The sequence below is a fragment of the Pelodiscus sinensis genome, chromosome Z (genome assembly GCF_052426305.1).
Source record: "Pelodiscus sinensis isolate ZL-2025 chromosome Z, ASM5242630v1, whole genome shotgun sequence".
Lineage (NCBI taxonomy): Eukaryota > Metazoa > Chordata > Testudines > Trionychidae > Pelodiscus > Pelodiscus sinensis.
In genome coordinates, this window is record NC_143085.1 from 26,894,789 (window position 1) to 26,915,985 (window position 21,197).

The 21,197-nt window shown below is 44.5% G+C and overlaps 1 protein-coding gene across 1 annotated transcript in view; it reads right to left on the reverse strand.

Annotated features, from left to right (window-relative positions):
• TMEM132B (transmembrane protein 132B) overlaps window positions 1-21,197 on the reverse strand; it is a 543,321-nt gene that overhangs the window by 400,490 nt on the left and 121,634 nt on the right. The gene's annotated exons all lie outside the window — the stretch shown is intronic.

Below are 21,197 nucleotides of genomic sequence, written 5' to 3' on the forward strand. Positions count from 1 at the left end.
TGCCATTATTTCAGAGTACTGTTTTTCTCTCGAGACACAATAAATATGATTTGTCACAGCTACTGGAGAGGCTGGTTGCTAAGGAGCTATTTAAGATGGGGCTCCATGCAGCTGTTATCCAAAGCAAAGAAGTCTATTTTCCCCCCTAGTGATATTTCATAAACATCACAAAATGAATTTGTATATATATTTGCCAGACAACAGAAGGGCTTTTCAGGGAAACACGTTCACTCAAGGCACCGATAGTAACTGTAGAAGTAAATCTCTTAAATATATGCTCAAAACTATTAGCCATCTGAGGAATATTTGTATTCTGTGTCAAAATATCTATGTCACGCTAAGCTAGGAGACTGACAGCAGAAAGGCTAGGATTTATGTTAGCTCGGGTCTATCTGTCATGGAGATAGGAAAGCGGAGAGAGTCCTTTTATTAAAGTCACACTCCTCATACAGATATTGATCTAACCAGCTCAGGTTGAACACATAGTACACTGCCATCTCTTGGTTAGTCATTGCTATTGTGATGCAGCATTAGTTTAGACAGGCTGCATTACCGATGCCTATGTCACCTATACCCAAAACATTTCCATTGAGGCTGTTTTGGCCCCCGGAATCTGGTTGCGTGGGCAACATTGGCACTTAAAACATCTAGATTAAGTTCTTATATGCAAGAGAGAGAAATTGATAAACTGCAACTAATGGCATGACTCATTTGGGTGTTCAATTAAGTAAAAACTTCTTCTGTAAACCACCTCAATCTACCGCCTGATTTTTCATTGTGTTACATTAACCACAAAGCCATGTCTCAAGATTTAGATCCATCTTGGTGAAGATTACAGTTGGTCCATATTATACACTGGGGCCTCTTCTGCCTTTTTCATAACTTAAAACAGAAGCGGGGAACCTTTTTTTGGTTGAGGACCACTAACCCACAGAAAAATCAATCAGAGGCCACAAAAGAGAAGAAAAAAAAGAAATAAACAAAAAGAAAAGAAAACCTTCACTAATGTGGCCCCCAACTGAGAAGAAGATGGACCAGAAGTAAAAGATCAATAGATATTAAACTGCTGGCAGCAAGTTTGTTAGCTATACTAGCCAAAAAGATATGAAGTGAGTTCCAAAAGTAGCCTCTAGAACACTGGGCCCTCCATCCTGTCATTTAGGAGTTCTTAGAGCAAATGTCCTACAAAGTGATTGGCCCAAAAAAACTAAGGCTCACTATCAAACTCAGAATAAAGCCATTGTACCTATGGTTTCAGAGGGGGAGCAGTACTAGTCTATTTCAGCAAAAATAACAAGGAGACCAGTGGCACCTTAAATACCAATTTTCATCAGCTGCATGAGGGAAAGAAAAAGAAATACATAGTAAGGGCACAGAGATTGGAGTGTTGCAGAAACACTCCTGCCTTGAATGTACACAAAACTCTTCGAAGGACTTGCTACTTCTCACCTACATAGCCAAAATTTATATTTTAATATTGGTTATAAAAATATAAGTATGATGCACAATGATTTGATGTATAATTTGCTTTTAAGTTCTGTATGCTTCTGTTTCACCCTGTTTCTCATGATTAGACAATGTATGCATTGCAAACAAAGTTGTGTCTCTTAGGGTACATCTACACAGCAGTGTTATTTTGGAATAATATCACTTACTCCAAAATAACATAGTCCACGTCTACACTTCAAGCAGTTATTTTGATATAATGTCGAAATAACGTCGAGCAGGAGGATTTCTTACTCTGCTCCTGTAATCCTCATTTTATGAGGAATAAGGGGAGTTGGAAGAAGAGTGCTCTGCCTCAGACTTCCTGCTGTGTAAACAGCACCAAAAGCCAAAATAAACTATTTTGACTTAGGCTACGCAATTGACGTAGCTGACATTGTGTATCTTATTAGCTTTAACCGTGTAGTGTAGCCATGCCCTTAGTAACTGTGTAGTTCTTTGTCTGGAGTGCTCTGTAAATCGGTTGTGAGTGAAGATTGTGTGAGAGGGGCATCAGGAAGGTCCAGGTAGTCAAGAAGGCTTGAGACTCTTGGAGATGATGAGAGTACATCCATGGTACCTGAGGCTGGATGAAGGCTGAATAAATTAGAAGAATAGCCAAGTCCTGGAGATAGCTAGACACTCCCAAAAGTGAGACCACAAAACAAAAGATAAGAGACTTAACAAGAACCATCAAGGAATAACTGAAAAACTTGAGAGTAACACCTTTTAAGGATAAATGATTGCACCATGACACTATAATTCCTATAGACTTAGAAGGGGAGCCATTAAAACTCTGGTTTCAGTCCAGCAAGCCAAGCCTCAGAGGAGTCTCAGTGGAACCCTGATTCCTCATTCCATCAACCTTGCCTGGCCAGCAAGACCGACTTGAGCCATGATAGACTGATAACTGCACCATCTGAAGGACCTGTGTGTGTGTGTTGTGTATGTGTGTGTGAGCATATGCTAACTGCTTTTCTATATATTCTCAATAAATGTGGTGTATTGCCTTTTTCCCTAAAAAAGATCCCATGTGCGTCTAATAAGCAAAACACCTACAGTTTATTCCACTGTAGTCCCACGAAGATGGAGGCAGCATCTAGACTGGCATGATTTTGCACAAAGGTGGCCGCTTTTGCGCAAAAGCTTGCCGCCTCTCTACACTGGCCACCAGTATTTGCGCAAGAACACTGACTTTGTAATGTACAAAATCAGTGGTTCTTGCGCAAATACTCTGATGCTCCCACTCAGGGAAAAGCCCTCTTGTGCAAGTATTCTTGTGCAAGAGGGCCAATGTAGACAGCAACATTAATTTCTTGCGCAAGAGAGCATCTACACTGGCATGGATGCTTTTGCGCAAAAGCAAATCTTTTGCGCAAAGGCATATGCCAGTATAGATGCGCTCTTGCACAAATACTTTTAATGGAAAAACTTTTCCATTAAAAGTATTTGTGCAAAATCATGCCAGTCTAGACGCAGCCTGTAGGTTTATCTACACTGCAAAAAAAGTGGTGTTTTGAACTCAGGTTACCTAACCAACATTAGCGAATGCTGGCTGAAACAGCAATCAAGACACAGGCACTCAGCTTCTGACTCACGTTAGCAGGTGGACTTCTATCCCAGACTCCCTTGCCTAGTTGATTTTCCCTTTGATATTTACATACCCTCTGCTTCTTGTTTCCTGCCCCCTTCCATTTTTTTCCTTCCCCATTTCCCTTCTCCCCTATTTATTTTGGGCCTGGACATCCTAAACTCAAAAACTCAAAACTCCGGTCATCTGAAGAAGTGGGATGTGCCCACCAAAGCTCATGATACTATCTACATGTTTTGTTAGTCTACAAAGTGCTACCAGACCATTTGTTGTTTTTTAAGTTTATCCAAATTCCCTTGTAAGCTTTAATTTGGATTGTTAACCTGAGTTAAAAGCCTATACATAAGGGCTGAGTGCCTTCTGCTAACATGAGCCAAAAGCACAGCAGCCGTGGCTTCTCTGCTAGCTAATGTGAGGTATGGGGTAGCATGCTTTTTTGCAGTGTAGATGTACTCTGCATTCCACACATGGCTCTTATGGGGGTGACCAGTGCTAAAAACTTTCTGCATGCTGGGAAGGTATAATATGCACATTTCTTGCTTCCCCTGCCAGGCTCACACTTCCCCCCACCGTTGGGAGTAAGAAGAGTAAATTGTGCTGTTATGGTGACATTCCTAGCTTAGTGTGCAGACGAAGGCCCTGTTCCTCAGAAGATTTAATGTTGGGACCACTGACTACGGTGAGAAAGTTAAGCTTATGTTTAAATCTTGGCAAGATTAGGAAGGTGGCAATTCTCATTGAGGAATTTCCATTTACTTCACACTGGGAGCTGGATCACACTCCATGACACTCGAGCCCCAGTCCTGCAAACATTTATATCCAAACCTAGGGCTGGAAAAGACCTCATGAGGTCATCAAGTCCAGCCCCCTGCCCAAAGCAGGACCAACCCCAACTAATTCATCCCAAACAAGGTTTTGTCAAGCCAGGACGTAAAAACCTCTAGGGATGGAGATTCTACCACCTCCCTAGGTAACCCATTCTAGTGCTTCACCACTCTCTTGGGCTACGTCTACACTGGCCCCTTTTCCGGAAGGGGCATGTAAATTTCACGAGTCGTCGTAGGGAAATCCGCGGGGGATTTAAATATCCCCCGCGGCATTTAAATAAAAATGTCCGCCGCTTTTTTCCGGCTTTTAAAAAAGCCGGAAAAGAGCGTCTAGACTGGCCCCGATCCTCCGGAAAAAGTGCCCTTTTCCGGAGGCTCTTATTCTTACTTTGAAGTAAGAATAAGAGCCTCCGGAAAAGGGCACTTTTTCCGGAGGATCGGGGCCAGTCTAGACGCTCTTTTCCGGCTTTTTTAAAAGCCGGAAAAAAGCGGCGGACATTTTTATTTAAATGCCGCGGGGGATATTTAAATCCCCCGCGGATTTCCCTACGACGACTCGTGAAATTTACATGCCCCTTCCGGAAAAGGGGCCAGTGTAGACGTAGCCCTAGTGAAATAGTTTTTCCTAATATCCAACCTAGACCTCCCCCACTGCAACTTGAAACCATTGCTCCTTGTTCTACCATCTGTCACTACTGAAAACAGCCTTTCTCCATCCTCTATGGAACCCCACTTCAGGTAGTCAAAGCTGCTATCAAATTGCCCCTTACTCTTCTCTCCTGCAGACTAAAGAAGCCCAGATCCCTCAGTCTTTCCTCATAGATCATGTGTTCCAGCACCCTAATCATTTCTGTTGCCCTCTACTGGACCCTCTCACATTCTTTCTGTAGTGGAGGGCTCAGAACTGGACATAAGACTCCAGATGTGGCCTCACCAGTGCCGAATAAAGAATAATAATTTCTTCTCTAGGCCTGCTGGCAATGCTCCTCCTAATGCATTCTAATATGCCCCGACTCAAAAATGGTTACCCACCCCTGATTATACCAGATTTACAGTTTGGTTTAATGGCTCTCAGCACTCCGACTATAAAAATTATTCCAGCACTACTGTCTTGTGTGCTTAAAGTTTAAGCATACACTTAAGCATTTTCAAGATGAGGGCCTTTGATATCACCCAACCTTTTAACTGCTTAAAACAACAAAATAAATGAAAGCACCAAAACATCAGAGGTTCACACACTATTTGATCAGTGGTATCTTAGTCCTAACAATTCTGTGTGACCAGTGTCTAATCTGCACTTTGCATCTCTCTCTGTAGTAGCTATCTTCACACCGCTGTACTATCCAAAAGCAGTATATTATCTCTGGCCCTTTTAAGAGCCAGTTGTACATCCCTAGCATTACTGAATTCGGTATAAATATCATTATCAGTTCATAGATTACTCCAGAAACAGCAAATACCACCACAGATATTTCCTTTAGGACAGCTCTCTTTGCTTTTTTTTTTTTGGAGTATCAGAAACCCCGAAACATTTCAGGTTCATCTCACATTCCAATACTTCGTCCCAACATTTTAATTTTGAAGCAATAGCCTCCGGCAATTTCATTAATTTGCTTCTGTGTAAAAGTTCTTTGTATTCCTATGATAACTCCTGATCTCCCCTCAATCTCTTGAGATGCTGACACAATCCTGAGATTAGAACAAAGCATAATTTTTCATGCATGACTGCATTATTTTATGTTTGGAATATACATGTGACATATTTTACAAATTCATGGCAGATGCTGTCAGAAAGTTCAAAACAACCTTCCCTTTGTATGACTTGTCTCCGACTCCAGTGATCAAAGGTGGCAAGATGTCATTTGTATATGGAGCACTGTTCTTCTCCAGATGGGAAGAATGAATTTTCAGCTTTACCAGAACTTCATTGTTTGTTTCACTCCTTCTTGATGATTAGCAGTTTAACATTCTAGTTTCTAAGGTCTAGAGAAATCCCCAGTTCCTCTGGACAAGCTAATTCCAAGAGATGTTGTCAAAATTGGTGTATAAAGAAAATGAAACCTTATTATGGCTTTTACACCAAATACACCAAATGATTAATTGGGGGATATCTGAAGTTCAAAGCAAAGCTCGTAGGCCTTCACAGATTGGATAATATATGCTGTACAGTTATATTGACATAATGCAAGTAAAGATAATGAGCATCAGAAGCTGAGAAATTAACAACATTTCTAAACTCTTCAAAAGTCAAGAGAATTAAAGACAGGACTACACTACAGGGCAATGTTGACCTAAAGTACACAACTCCAGCTACATGAATACTGGAGTCAACGATCCTTAGGCTGACATGTCACAGGGACTCCACTGTAGGGAATCTATCAGAGAAACACTCCTTTCAACTCCCCTTATGCTTCTTGCTCTGGTGGAGTACCAGAGTTGATGAGTAATTTAGTGGGTCTTCACTAAATGTGCTAAATCAATACTTGTGGAATCGATCACCATAGTGCTGATTTCCTGGTATGTCTAGATATGCCCTAAGCAATATAGGATGAAATTGCAAGAGCCAGCCAGTATCTGTTAATAAAGCTGGGTGATGTTTTTGGACTGAAAATTTTATGCAAAAATGTAGATTTGGGTTCTCAGATATTTGGTTAATTTATACCAATTTCAGCAAATTCTTTCTTTCATAAAAACAGCTAAAAATGACACCATCATAAATCCAGTATAACTTCATTGTGAGCCAAACAGCCTGGTCTTGCTCCTTTTGATGTCAACATCACTTTTTCTTTGTTCCTGTGTAATTCAGCTCAGAGTTTTGCCCATTGTATAGATCAAGCTGGCAAGCACATGTAAATCACATGTCTTTTGTGGATGAGGATGACATTAGTTGACCATACTTGAACTTCATAGTTTGCACTACACATGTTGCCTGAGCAGGCAATGGAGCCAAACTGCAAGAAAAACTTACTTCCCCTGTGTTTATCTGAATCTTTCCTAAACTCATGTCTAGACACCAGGCTGAAAATAGCATGAGTTTCAGACTTTAGGTTCTAGGTAGTCAAAGTGAGAAGTTGCATCAGAACCATCGTATGGGCAACATTGAAACCAGGGTCAAAGGACATGCCACAGGTCAGATCAGGATCAGAATCTCTGGACAAGCCAAATCAGGATCGTAGCAAGGCTGAAGGTCAAAGCTGCGTTGGAGTCAATCTGAAGGTCAGTGAGAGGGCAGGGCTGCAGCGATCAGGATAGGACAAGAACAAGGCTGAAGCAGACTGGAATAAGGCTCAAGCAAGACCAGGTACAAAAATAGGAACCAGATCAAGGACAGGCCAGAAGCCTTGAGTCTGCAGCAGGAGGATTCCTGGTCAAGTAATTTTGTTGAACAGGCTAACTTATAGCTCTGGTAGGATCACTGAAATACCTGTACCCGATGGTCATCTGACCCAGGACATGCCCAAGGATTGGCTGCTGCAGAAAACTTGAGCTCTGTTAGAGGGAAGAGTCATGTACCTGAGTGAGCAGCCCTGGTCTGATTATGAGTTTGACTCACAATAAGCTCAGTACAGGTTTGAGTCAATTCAAATTTAAGTCAAGTATTATTAGATCCAGTACAGTTCTCCCATCCATAGTTCATTAAGTATAAGCCTGTGAAAACTCAGAATACTGGCTACCTCAGCTCTATGCTACATCTGCTATTTAGAAGTAGAGTCAAGTGAATAATTTACAATGAATGAATTTTGCTGCTTGTTTTGCCCTTGAAACAGCCAAAGCTAATAACAATTCCATGACTTCTATTTGTAAAAAAAAAAGTTTCACTGAATTTTTTTGGCAATTTTTTTTAAACTGAGTATTGGTTGCAAACTGTGAATTTTCAATGTTTGTGCTCTGTTGGTTAGTTGTGATTGGTCAGGTACGTCATACGGTATTGTTTCTCTTTCCTGACTGGAGGAGTATGTAAAAACTCCAAGAATAAGTACATAAGAATGGCCGTACTGGGTCAGACCAAAGGTCCATGTAGCCCAGTATCCTGTCTGCCAACAGTGGCCAGCACCAGGTGCCCCAGAGAGGGTTGACTGAAGACAATGATCAAGCGATTTGTCTCCTGCCATCCTTCTCCAGCCTCTGACAAATGGTATTCATGCATGCACATCTAAAATTTGATTTTTTTTAAGGTGAGAGCGATACCATATTCAATTATATAATCAGTATATAATTTAGTATATCTGACAAATGAAACAGGGTCACAACTAGCTGGTGTACACATGGAACATTTGCGGGAAGCTGCAGAGGTGGGAGTGCAATTATGAAAAGTGAACTGAGTTCTAAGGTGCCTGGTCATCGTTGGTAAGCGTGGATCAGATGTATTAAATTGATTGAGTCTATTAAATGAGGCTCCCCTGGAAAAGACAGAACCTTCTACCTACAACTTAGGGTATGTCTAGACTGCATCCCTCTGTCAGCAGAGGGATGCAGATTAGGCAGGTTGACATTACAAATGAGGCAGGGATTTAAATATCCCGTGCCTACTTTGCATAAAAATGGCCACCGCGTTCTGCCGACTCAGCACTTTTGTCGGCAAAAAGCGGCAGTCTAGCGGGGGATCTGTTGAGAAAGAAAGACTTTTTCGACAGATCCTGTAAACTTCCTTGCAGGAGGCATAAGGAATCTGTCGGAAAAGACTTTCTTTCTTGACAGATTGCCCTCTAGATGGCCGCTTTTTGCAGACAACGTGCTGAGTCAGCAGAATGCGGTGGCCATGTTTATGCAAATTAGGCATGGGATATTTAAATCCCTGCCTCATTTTCAATGTCGACCTGCCTAATCTGCATCCCTCTGCCAACAGAGGGATGCAGTCTAGACATATCCTTAGTGAGTGAGAATATACATGCTTAGAATGCCACTTGGGACAGTAAAGTCAATGGCAGAATGGCTACTCATTCTCTTGCACTGCCATGGCTTGTGAGGAAGGTGAAGCTGCAAGGCAGCATGGAAAACATGCCCCTGGAAAAGCTGGGCAAATCCAAGATCCTCCTCTTTTTCTGCAGCCCCCACCTTCTATCCAGCCTCTATCTCTACCATGACCTGAAAAACTATTGATTCCCCAGTCCCAATGGAACTTTGAGGGTTTATTTTTGTTACATAGTTTCCTTTCTATGTGCTCTTATAAATACAGTAACAGATAAAACAGAATTTATAATGACCCATCATTAATAATAATTTAATATTTGTTACTGTTAAATACCGGGGGAATGGGAGGAATTATGGCTCTATTGACTTCAGTGAGGCCACGTGCTTGCCCTTGGAGTAAGAGTATCAGAGTTCTGTCTATTTCTAGATACTGTTTGTACAGAATCCAGTATCATACACATGATATTGTATAGTATGTCCTTCTGAAAAATGGCATATTGAAACTTTTGCAGTATGTGCGTGTGTAACTTCTGGAGGAAACATGTCAACCTTGCTGCCAAATTAAAAAGACAGGGAACAAGAGAAGAGAACAACCTTGAATGGACATTCAATATGAAACAGTCATCTAGCTGAATTTCACAATGTCCAGGAATTGGCCACATTTTAAAATCTGAATAATATGAAATAAATAAAAATAGCAAAAATCCTGAAGTGTTATGGAGTTCTCTTTGCTATAGCATAGAACATACACATTTCTATTACCCTTTCTAGATTAGCCAAATGAAGATCAATGTATCTATAAAACTCAATGACATGTTAATGCAAACCTTAAAAAAGATAAAAGGCCTTTTATCTCAGTCTTAAGAAAACCTAATAAAGAATTAACAGTCCATGAAGCCATGGAATTTCACTCAAGGCTTTACTTTATGTTAGGACTTCCTACTTCATTAATTTTTAACTGACAGGTTTCCCCAGGCTTTGGGACACACTGGTGCAATCATACCTAGCATTGATAAGTCATTAAAACTGGTCTTATATTTTTCATCAGAGAGGGGCTTAGCCTATTACTGCCAAGTTTCAAAACAGCATATGTTTTTAAATTCTATATAATGAGCATAAAGCATAGTAATAATAAATCTGAAGTAATCATTGAGGTGCATAAAAGAGGAGCTAAACATTGATAATTCGCTCTTGGGTAGCTAACAAATTTACAAGCCAAAAATGTGACTCTTTTTACACCTGGATGATGGGCAATTTGGATCCAAGTTTGTTTGTAACATTAGCAGTCCCAATTTGTATCGTACGCAGCTGCTAGGAATCCATAAACTCTACTCTGAGTTTTGAACCTTGGTTTACAGAGATGCAGTCAAATATTAATCTAGGATTCAGTTAAACTTCCTGTAGTGTGTATTAATAAAAGCTCTTAGTAATCTGGAGCCAACAAATTGTTAGGGGTGGATTGGCATAGGCATATGAGGGAGTTAGGTGCATAACTGCCATTGAAACTGAATGTGGAATGGCCCCTTTGAAATTCTCAGCCTCAGGAATATATTCCTGCAGGCAAATACAAAACAAAGACTAATGTTTGCAAATATGGGTACCTAAAATTAAATACCTACGCAATGGTCACTGACAACCTGATGCAAAAAGCTTTGAAGAGAAATGTTCAATGTGAATTTTCAATATGAATTTTGCATTTCCTTTTGGTTTCGTAGAAAGGATGTTTCTCTCTGGACAGTGATGATATCATCATCATATGGACCCATGGAAACAAGACCCTTGAAGAATTCCACAGGGATTTCAACAGTTTCCACCGCACCATCAACCTCAACCTGGACCAGTCCACTCAAGAGATCAGCTTCCTGGACACTACAGTACAAACAAATGGCGGGAAAACTTAAAAAGCAACAAATTGCCTAGCAGCACCTTAAAGACTAACAAAACATGTGGGTGGCATCATGATACCACCTACATGTTTTGTTAGTCTTTAAGGTGCTGCTAGACTATTTGTTGTTTTTTAAGTTTTTCTAATTACAGACTAACTCGGCTACCTCTCTGAAGCTTTTAAATAAATAAAGGTCACACCACTCTATACCAGAAATCTACTGACTGCTATTCTTACCTACATGCCTATAGCTTCCATCCAGGACATATCACAGGATCCATTGTCTACAGCCAAGATCTAAGACACAACCAGAACTACTGCAATCACACATAAAGGAAAAAACACCTACAAGTTCTTTATCAATTATTCTTAAATCTTAAGTATCAGAGGGGTAGCTGTATTAGTCTGGATCTGCAAAAGCGACAGATGTATTGGATCATAAACTTTCGTGGGCAAAGACCCACTTCACATGCATCTAACGAAGTGGGTCTTTGCCTATGAAAGCTTATGCTCCAATACATCTGTTAGTCTATAAGGTGCTACAGGACTCCTTGTCACTCTTAAATCTTAAATGAAGTAAGGAAAGAGATTGACAGAGTCAGATGAGTACCCAGAATTACCTACTTCAAGACAGTCCAAACAAGAAAAATAAAGAATACCACTCGTTATTTATAGCCCCTAGCTGAAATAGCGCATCATAGACAATCAACAACCTATCCTGAAAAATGATCCCTCTGTTTCACAGACATTGGGAGACAGGCCAGTCCTCCCCTACAGACAACCCCCCTCAAACCTGAATACCAGCAACCACATACAGAAACACACAACCAGGAACCTATCCCTGCAACAAATCCCATTGCCAGCTCTATCCACACATCTATACAAGCAACACCATCACAGGACCTTACCACATAAGCCACAACATCAGGGGCTCATAAACCTGTACATCCATTAATGTGATATATGCCATCAAGTGCCAGCAATGTCCCTCTGCCATGTAAATTGGCCTGTCTCTGCAACAAAGGACAAATGAACACGAATCAGACATCAGGAAGGGTAACGCATATAAACCTGTCAGTTAACTTCTTAACCTCCCTGGACATTCAATAATGGATGTAGCTAGCCATCCTTCTACAAAATAATTTTATTTCCCAATTACAAAAGGAGACGGCTAAACTGGAGTTAATTTACAAGTTCAATACTATCAACTTAGGCTTGAATAAAGATCTTAACAGGTTAAAGCACTACTACAGCAATTTCCCCACTTTCATTATTCACATCTGTCAAGGCTTTTTCCCCACTCTGCCACAATAAATCCGCAAAAGTACCTGAAAACCTCATTTTTCCAGGCTTTGATATAAAGCTTTTCCCCAAAATCTTAAAACCCTAGATTTTGGGGATAAAAAAATCCGCTGCCACCACCAAGTAATATTAATGAAACCAGGGAGACACCACTTGGGAAATCTCAGCCCTAAAGTAAAAACCAGGACACAAAAAGTTAACCAATACCAGGTTAATAAAAAAGAAAGAAAGAACTTTTATTATCACCACAACACTCCTGTTACACACATAATGACTAGATAGAATAGTCACCAATTAATATACTCATTGGGGATTCCACCATGGGCCAAAACTTGCAAAAGTTGCAAAAGAGAGAAAACCCCATTTTTAAATGCACAGACATCAGATTCCCATTTCCAAACTATAAAACAATAAAACCTATCTGATTTATCTAAACTTTACCCTACTCACAGATAGTGAAGAGTCTTTTCTTGGAGACAGACATGATGTCTGGCCCCCTCAGTAGCTGGAGAGAAACTGCCCAGGGATAAAGGAGGGAAAAACCCAGAAATTCATTTGTCCCATTTGAAATTCCTACCTGCATTCCTATTGGCTGACTACCTGGCTTAGGTAAGGGACATAGTTAACCCCTTAGTCCCCAGGCTCTGACTAACCCTCATGGTCATGACAACATCTCAGCATCAAATGCTGTGAACGAGTCACATCTACCCTGACTTAAATAGCTTCATGAACACTGGTCCTACAATTGACAGGTAACTTCTTTTGCTTTTATACCCTGGATTCTGTAATTTCCACTCCATCTCATCTGATGAAGTTTTACCCATGAAAGCTCATGACCTTATAAATTTGTTAGTCTCTAAGGGTATGTCTACACTGCCACCCTAGTTCGAAATAGGGTGGCTAATGTAGGCATTCGAAGTTGCAAATGAAGCCCAGGATTTAAATATCCCAGGCTTCATTTGCATCTTGCCGGGCGCTGCCATTTTTAAATCCCCGTTATTGCAGACTCCGTGCCTGCGGCTACACGTGGCACGGAGTAGGTAGTTCGAATTAGGCTCTCTAATTCGAATTACCGTTACTCCTCATGGAACGAGGTGTACTGGTAGTTCGAATTAGAAAGCCTAATTCGAACTACCTACTCTGTGCCGCATGTAGCCGCAGGCACGGAGTCCGCAATAACGGGGATTTAAAAATGGCAGCGCCCAGCAAGATGCAAATGAAGCCTGGGATATTTAAATCCAGGGTTTCATTTGCAACTTCGAATGCCTACATTAGCCACCCTAGTTCGAACTAGGGTGGCAGTGTAGATATACCCATAGTGCTACAGGACTGCTCATTGTTTTTACAGTTACAGGCTTACATGGCTGCCCCTTTGAGTCTCTCTGACCACTGATCCAAACCCTGATTTAATTACTATTTGTTTAATTCTTGTAGTTTATATTTATTTATAACTAGAAGATTTACCTTGTGTTGCTCAGATCCTTAACTCAGTTAATGTTGGGGGGTTTTGGAAAATAAAATGAAAATGTACATGCTTAATTTAAATCATTGCTCTGGGGTGGAGCTGGAGAGGGGTTCAGCATGCAGACTGCCTTGGGGAGGGAGGACAACCCCATCCCTCTCTCACCACAGCAGTTTGGGGACAGGTGAGAAGCGTTGCTGCAGCTCCAGAAGACACAGATGGGGGAAGGGTGCTTGTCCCACAGTTAGGACAGGTCCAGGTTAAGCTGGGTGGGGGCCACAGAAGAACCATTTATCCCCCAGCAGTAGCAGCTCTGGGGCGGCTCCAGGTTCAATGTCATGTCCTGGGAAGGAGGCACTCCATCCTTTCACCCTAGCATGGAACAAATGCAACTAGGGGTGGGAGGGAAGTGCCCCCTCCCCTGGCCGCAACACAGAGCTGCCATATTGGGGAGATGAGGCATGGCCCCCCATGGCGCTATGGAAGAGATACCACAGCTGAGCAGGGGAGGCACAGACTCCGCCAGCCCAGAATGGTGCCTGCCCTTATTCCCTGCCCTTCCTGAGACCACTGAGACCTCTATCAATATTTGCTCACTTACGTCAGTTTTGAGGATTTGGTGATTCTGTCTCTTTTCTGTTTGGTTTGACAAGATGCAATCCCCATTTCAGGCACATCCTGTTTTCCTGGTGCAATCAATCCCTTATGTTGCTTTTAATTATGATAAGAGGAGAGGAAGCTGTATACGGAATTTGGTGGTCCTAACTCTTACCTTTTAGGAGGAGTTCTTGAACAAACAATCACATACACACACACAGAGACTCAAACATATAGTAGAAATGCCTGCAATCCTCAACATTTGATTGACTGAAAAATCCTTCTGTTCTGATGGAGATTGTCCTCTAAAATAAAAAATAATGTTTTTTTATTCTGATGAGTTTCACCAAGATCACACCATGACGTTTGTGGTAGACCAAGAATAATAATGTAATTCCACCCTTGCTCTTTTCTGTCTCAGGTGCTTATAAGGCCCTGTCAAAGGTTATGTCTCAAGATTGTCCCCTTGCTTATTTTGTACATTGTTCCCCAAAGGTATGTCTTCACATCAAAGTTATTTCAGGATACCAGAAATAAAAATGATATAGGCATTATTCCTCATGAAATGAGGGTTACAAATTTCAGAATAAGAAGCCCATTATAGATGGTATAGATGCTCACCTTGTTATTTTGAAATAATGTTAGTTATTATGAAATAACATAGCAGTGTAGACATTCCCTAAGTGTATACATTAAAATGTCACTCCCGCCCAATGTAACTGCCCCGCTATACTGACTTAATAACTCCACCCCTACAAGAGGTGTAGAGTCAATGCCAATGAAATTACATTAACATAGTAGCAGGCTAGATAGCACATTGCTTGCATTGACAGTTACAGGCTTTCAAAAGCCATCCCACAGTACCCACACTGACAGTACAATTGTACAAGCACTCCTGGTGAGAACAGGCACAGAGTACACAAGGAGCAGAATGCAGACACGCAACAGCAATTTAATTATTGCTCTGGCTCTATTCCAAAGTAACTTCAGTCGACATAATTTTGTAGTGTAGGCATGCCCTCAGTTCAGAACCTTTGAGAACTCTTAAGGCTCTGTTCAAACTTCCAATAGGCAAACAAAAGCAGAAGTAAAATAAGAAAGCTATTTGGTTAAAAAAGAAAAGTGTCTCGTCAGAATGCATTCTTGCTGCCTCTCCATCTCCATGGAATTTTAGATAAAGCTCAGGAGCAAATATTTACAGACAGAGTATAAATGATCTTCCTTTTTCTCATCCCATTCATAGCCTTCAGTCACAGATGTGCAAGATAGAAACTCAAACATGGGAGGACAGATTAATTGAGGAATAGGAACTTGTCAATCCATGCTGCTAATGCAAGTCCACAGGGGAAAAAAACATGGTTAAACCTCAGCAGTGACTGCCAGCCACAATCTCACACTTGATTGGTTGTCAGCAATCTGCTCTGCTAACCAAGGGCACTGGGAAATAGATGGTCTGACACTCAATATGGAAAGAATGCTCATCAACTAAACTTTCCCCAAGTCTGTAACCAAATACAGGTGCATCGAGGACTCTAAGGCTACATCTAGACTGCAGGCTTTTTGCGCAAGAACCTTTTTTCCGAAGAGATCTTCTGAAAAAACTTCTTGCGCAAGAGAGCATCCACACACACAAACACATCGAAAAAGAGATGCGCTTTTGTGAAAAAGAGCGTCCAGACTCATTGGATACTCTCTTTCATGAAAGGCCACCCAGAACCACTTCAGGCAGGGCTTTAGGACACCAGTTGCTTCCAAGTGCTGGTGCCAGAGCCTTGCAGAGACGCGCTTAAAGGGACCCCCCTGGACAAGCATTTCTCTGCTTCTGCTGCATGCTTGCTATTTCTTCAAGGGACAGCAAAGCTCTCACAATGCCTGCTGTGGTTTCCCTCTCCTTTTTTGGACACCACAGCTTTTTCCTTTGTGCCATGGAGCTGGAACTGCCCCTGGGCATGTGATGGCCCCACACAGCCATGCTGCAGTTTTTGCAGCACTTTCTGCCAGCTGCCTTCCTGGTCCTGCAGGATCTGGACCCTGAGCTCATTCTGGAAACTGTCTCGTGGCTGTGGCTGCCCCACTCTGGAAACCGCACCCCACAGTGGAGAGGCATTTCTGGAGGCTCAACACCAGTTCGGACTCGTAGCACCAGCTGGTGATGGAGCCAGGGGATGACCTGCAGTGGCTCTAAAACTTCCACATGTGGAAGGCCACCTTTATGGAGCTGTGTGCCTGGATCACCCCTGCCCTCCAAAGACGCGACACCCACCTGCGACCCTCCATCCCCCTGGAGAAGCAGGTCGCAATCAGCATCTGGAAGCTCGTCACTCCAGACAGCTACCAGTCAGTGGGCAACCAGTTCAGTGTGGGGAAGTCCACCGTTGGGGCCCTCCTCATGGAGGTAAGACACTCTAGGGCTGCAGTTCCTGCAGGGGAGGAGTCCTGGAAAAGGAGGTTGGAGGCCGGAGGGGTTGGAGTGGGGGTGGAGGGAAGCCCCGTCCCCAGGGGCTTATGCTGACCCATCCTCACTCAGCCCTGCTGCTGGGATGGCCCACCTCAGAGGGGTGGCTCCTGGGGTGTTTTGGAGGGCAGGGGAGGGGAGTAGAACAGCCATCTCCCAAGGGCTCAGGTGCCCTCTCTCTCATTCTCTGCTTTGTGTGTTTCTTTGTTTCCTTCTGCAGGTGGTGAGGGCCACCAACTCCCTCCTGCTGCGCAGTCACCCGCCTAGGAGACCTGGATGTGACAGTGGCCAGATTTGCCACCCTGGGGTTCCCCAACTACGGGTGAGACATGGATGGGACACACATCCCCATCCAAGCACTGAGCCATCGAATGGCCCAGTACATCAATCGGAAGGGCTACTTTTCTTTTGTTGTGCAGGCCCTGGTTAACCACTAGGGACAATTTCCAGACATTTTTGTTGGGTGGTCGGGCAGGGCACACGATGCCCAAGTCTTTTGGAACTCAAGCCTGTACAGGATGCTGGAGGCAGGCACATTCTTACCCCACCTGCACTCTGCAGTCAGGGATGTGCACATGCCTCTGTGCATAGTGGGGGATGCAGCATACCCCCTCATGCCATGGCTCTTGAAGCCATACACCAGGCACCTGGATCCTGGCAGAGACCTATTTAATGCCCACCTGACCCAAGCCAGGATCCAGATGGAGCGCACCTTCGCCACCTCAAGGCACATTTCTGATGCCTCCTCACCCACCTGGATGCAGGGGAGCACAACATCACCAAGGTGGTGGCAGCATGTTGCATCCTCCACAATTTTGTGGAGCAGAAGGGGGAGGCCTTCCTCCTAGGGTGGGGGGTAGACAATGGCCATGAAGGCCGTGCATTTGAGCAGCCATGGACAGCTGGCATCCGTCAGGCCCATCAGTCTGGGGTGCACATCTGGGAGACCCTGAGGGAGAGGTTTTCCCAGCCACCCCAGTAACTCTCCCCAGGACTTCCACAACAGGGGCCTCTGGCTTGCTGTTCTACCCCTTCCCCACCACAACTCCTCCCTTTGCCTTTTCCCTGACCTCCCAATAAACATGCCTATTTGGTTTTACAAAACATGAACTGTGTTTTAATGAAACATTGGGAAAAGGTGGAGAGGGGGAGGGGACTGTGAATTGGGAGGGGGCTCTGAACTGGGAGGGGGCTCTGTACTTGGAGGGTAGATCAGAACTGGGAGAGGGGCTCAGAACTGGGAGGGGGAGGGCAGCAGGTCGAGATGCCCCCTTGGGTGAGGGGACCTTGTCAGGGTTGTGAAAGTCTGGGGACCACAGAAGGGTGGACAGGAGGGGGAGCTGGAGCAGGGTCGGGGGAGCAGGAAGGTCGGGGGAGAAGCCATAGCCATCTGTTGGGGAGGGGGCCTGGGCATCACCTGGGGAGGGAGCAGAGACATAGAAGAGGGGGCAGGTGGAGTAGGAATGGGCATAGTAAGGGGGCAGGAGGGTGAAAGCCAGGAGCAGCAGCCTCAGGCGGGTGCACCACCATGCATGACATGACACCACACATGGTGTCACAGCACTTCATGAGTTGGTCCAAGGAGTGCTCCCGCCACTTCAGGTCACCCTGGTCCTTTTGCACCCTGGCGCATCAGGTCCTCCTGCACCCTGCACCTTCGGGTCCCCCAGCCTCTGGCGGGTGGCTCCGGTGGTGTGGCTCAGCCCTCAGTCTTGGCTGGTCCGGCTGTGGAGAACACAAGAGGGAGAGGCAGTCAGTCATCTCTGCACACACTGTCCCTAAGGCTGTGTCCTCCTCTGTGAGCAGCGACCAACAGTCCGTGGCCAAGAGGAGGGGGACATCCTGGGTACCAGGCCATGTGGGGCATGCATAGGAGGCCCTGTCTCACAGGGGCCCTGATATGCCAAGAGGACCATGCTCCCTGCTTCCCACCGCCCCGCTCCCCCACCAACCCACGGACAAGCAGCCAAGGGAAGTGTCCTAACACAGTAGCATGCCCTCATGGGCGGCAGAGGAACTGGGAGCAGCCTAGGCCTCCTTGGGGTCCGCACACACAGGTGCAAGTTGCTGGGCTATCTGTGGGAGTGGCTGCTGCCTTGCACATGCAGGCATGCCCACATGCTGTGTGCAGTACTCCTCAGTCTGTGTGGGTTCGTGTCTATGTACTTGTGGCTAGCCTGCCTCCAGCCGAGGCACCCCCCATCCTGGCAGGACATGTGTGGCCTCCCCTCAGCCTGGGATCAGGATCCCACCTATGCTCAGAGGCTCCCTGTTGTGTCCAAATGCCACACAGTAACGCAGCACATGGTTGCATGCACACAGACCGCAGCACAACATCCAGTCCGTGCTACACTCCCCCCCACTCCCTATGTGCCCCCTCCCCCACCCTGTGTGTGTGACAAAGTGAGACCACTCACCTGAAGATCCCTCCCAAGAGTCCGAGAAGGCCTGGGAGATGTCTTGGCTCCTTTGCACTGGCTCAAGGGAGAGGGTCATGGTGCCCATATCTTCTCCAGCTCCTCCTCCTCCAGCACGGTAGGCTGGCCCTGGCTCTCCTGCTCCACCTCAGAGGTGACCTCCAGCTGGACAATGATGGGGATCTCAACCCCAGTGTCCACCAGGATGGGTGGAGAAGATGCTTCCCCACCTCCCAGGATCACAGTCAGTTCCCTGTAGTAGGGGCAAGTGTGAGGTACTGCCCCTGAGTGGGAGCTGCGCTCTCTTGCCCGGATGTATCCCTGGTGGAATTCTTTCACTTACCACCTGTTCCGTGGTCCGGGGTGGGTGTCGGCACTCTGCCAGGGAGGTGGCCATCCAGCCTTAAATTTCGACATTGCACCACTTGGCCCGGGGATCCTAAAGCGTCTACTCCTTTCCTCACAGCTCCAGGAGGGACTGTATCTCCGGGCCTGTCCAAGACAGGGTGTGCCTCTTGCTCCCTCTGGTTGGGTCCTCAGACCCATGGGTCTGCTCCCTTGAGAAGGCCAGAGAGGTTATGGGGGGCTTCAGGGTCAGACATGGCTGTGGCAGAGAGAACTGTGCAGTGAAGTGCTGCTCTCTGGACAGCTTCCTGCTACAAGGGGTATCCAGGATGCCTGCAGCTTTAAGAGGGGCCAGGACACAGAAACTATAGAGTTGTGATTAGCTGGTATGGAGTGGCCACTAGGGCACCTGTGCTTTTTCCAGAAGGCCTCTTCTTGGGCAAAAAAACCCTCTTCCCCGTCCACACACACCTTTTTGCAAAAGAGCTCTTTTGCAAAAAGTTTTCTTCCTCATGGAAAAAGGAATACTAGTTGCACAAAATCTCCTCTGTTCTTTCGAGTTGCTATCGAAAGAATGCGCTTGCAATGTGGATGTTCTGTAAGTTTTGTTGAAAAAACTGCCATTTCCTGACAAAACTCTACTAGACATACCCAAAGGCTACAGTTACACTGCCCTCTCTTTCGCAAGAAAATATGCAAATGAGGTGAAGCAGTGAATATCACTGCACCTCATTTGCATACTTAATGAGCCACCATTTTTGCACAAGGGGCTTTTCCGTAAAAAGGAGCCATCTACACAGCTCCTTTTGTGCAAAAACCCTCTTTTGCATAAGAGCCATTCTGCTGCTCTTTTTCAGGAAGAACAGCTCTTGCTCAAGAGGGGGTTTTTGCGCAAAATGGCGGACTTCAAAATGAATCCCTACTTCATTAGCAATTTTGATGTGCTTGATTTCCATCCCTCTGTCGACAGGATGGGTCCACAGGATTTCATCCCCATGGGCTGGAGGGGGTCAGCCTGGTCTTTACTGTAACCAGCAGTTAAATCTTCCTTTTACAACTATTTTAATACCTCTAAGCCATATAGCTGAGGGTAGAGCTGCCAATTCCAATGGGTCCCTTTGGAATATTGTCCTTTGAACATTAGAGGTTCAGAATTCTCAGACTCTATGGGTGAAAGAGAAGAAGATGTGGTGCTTTAAGTCAAAATTCACTCTTTAAACCCAAGACTGTTGTTCATACACAGTAGGGAGTTCGGGAGTCTTTATATTTGACAGCACTGTGACTCAGAATGGCTGGCACTCTGGGAATGGTCCAGTGGTAAGAGCAATAATCTAGGACCCAAATTGAATTCCCTGCTCTGCCACAGACTTTGCGTCCCATCCTTTTGGTCAAGCCACTTTGCCTCCCTGTGTCTCAGATCCCCAGCTGTAAAATGAGGATCATTGCAATGTGTTACCTCACAGAGATGTTGTGAGCAGTGTTCCCTGTAAACTGAGTGCTCTCCACCCAGAAGAGATTCAAATGCTACCACACTGATTATCAGAGAACCAACAGCCAGCAGCATGTGTGTTTTTACTGATGGAGCATATTTGCACATGCCTCAATGCACATAACAAAATGTATTCTGCACATTGATGGAAAAACATAGAGAACATTGCTTGTGAGGTGCTCAGATACTATAGTAATGGAGGGGTGAGAGGTTTCCAATGAAGTACCTAAAATGGATAGATGAAATTTTGGAGAATCTGTGGCTGCTTTAGACAAAGTCACAAATTTCTCTTGTCCTCACACTTCAGAACATACATTGATCCCTAGCAGGAACAAAGTTACAGTTTATTTCCAAGCCATACACACTTATGGGTATCTTACACCTGCCATGTGAAACATCCAGCATCGGTTACTGTCAAAGGCAGGATATTG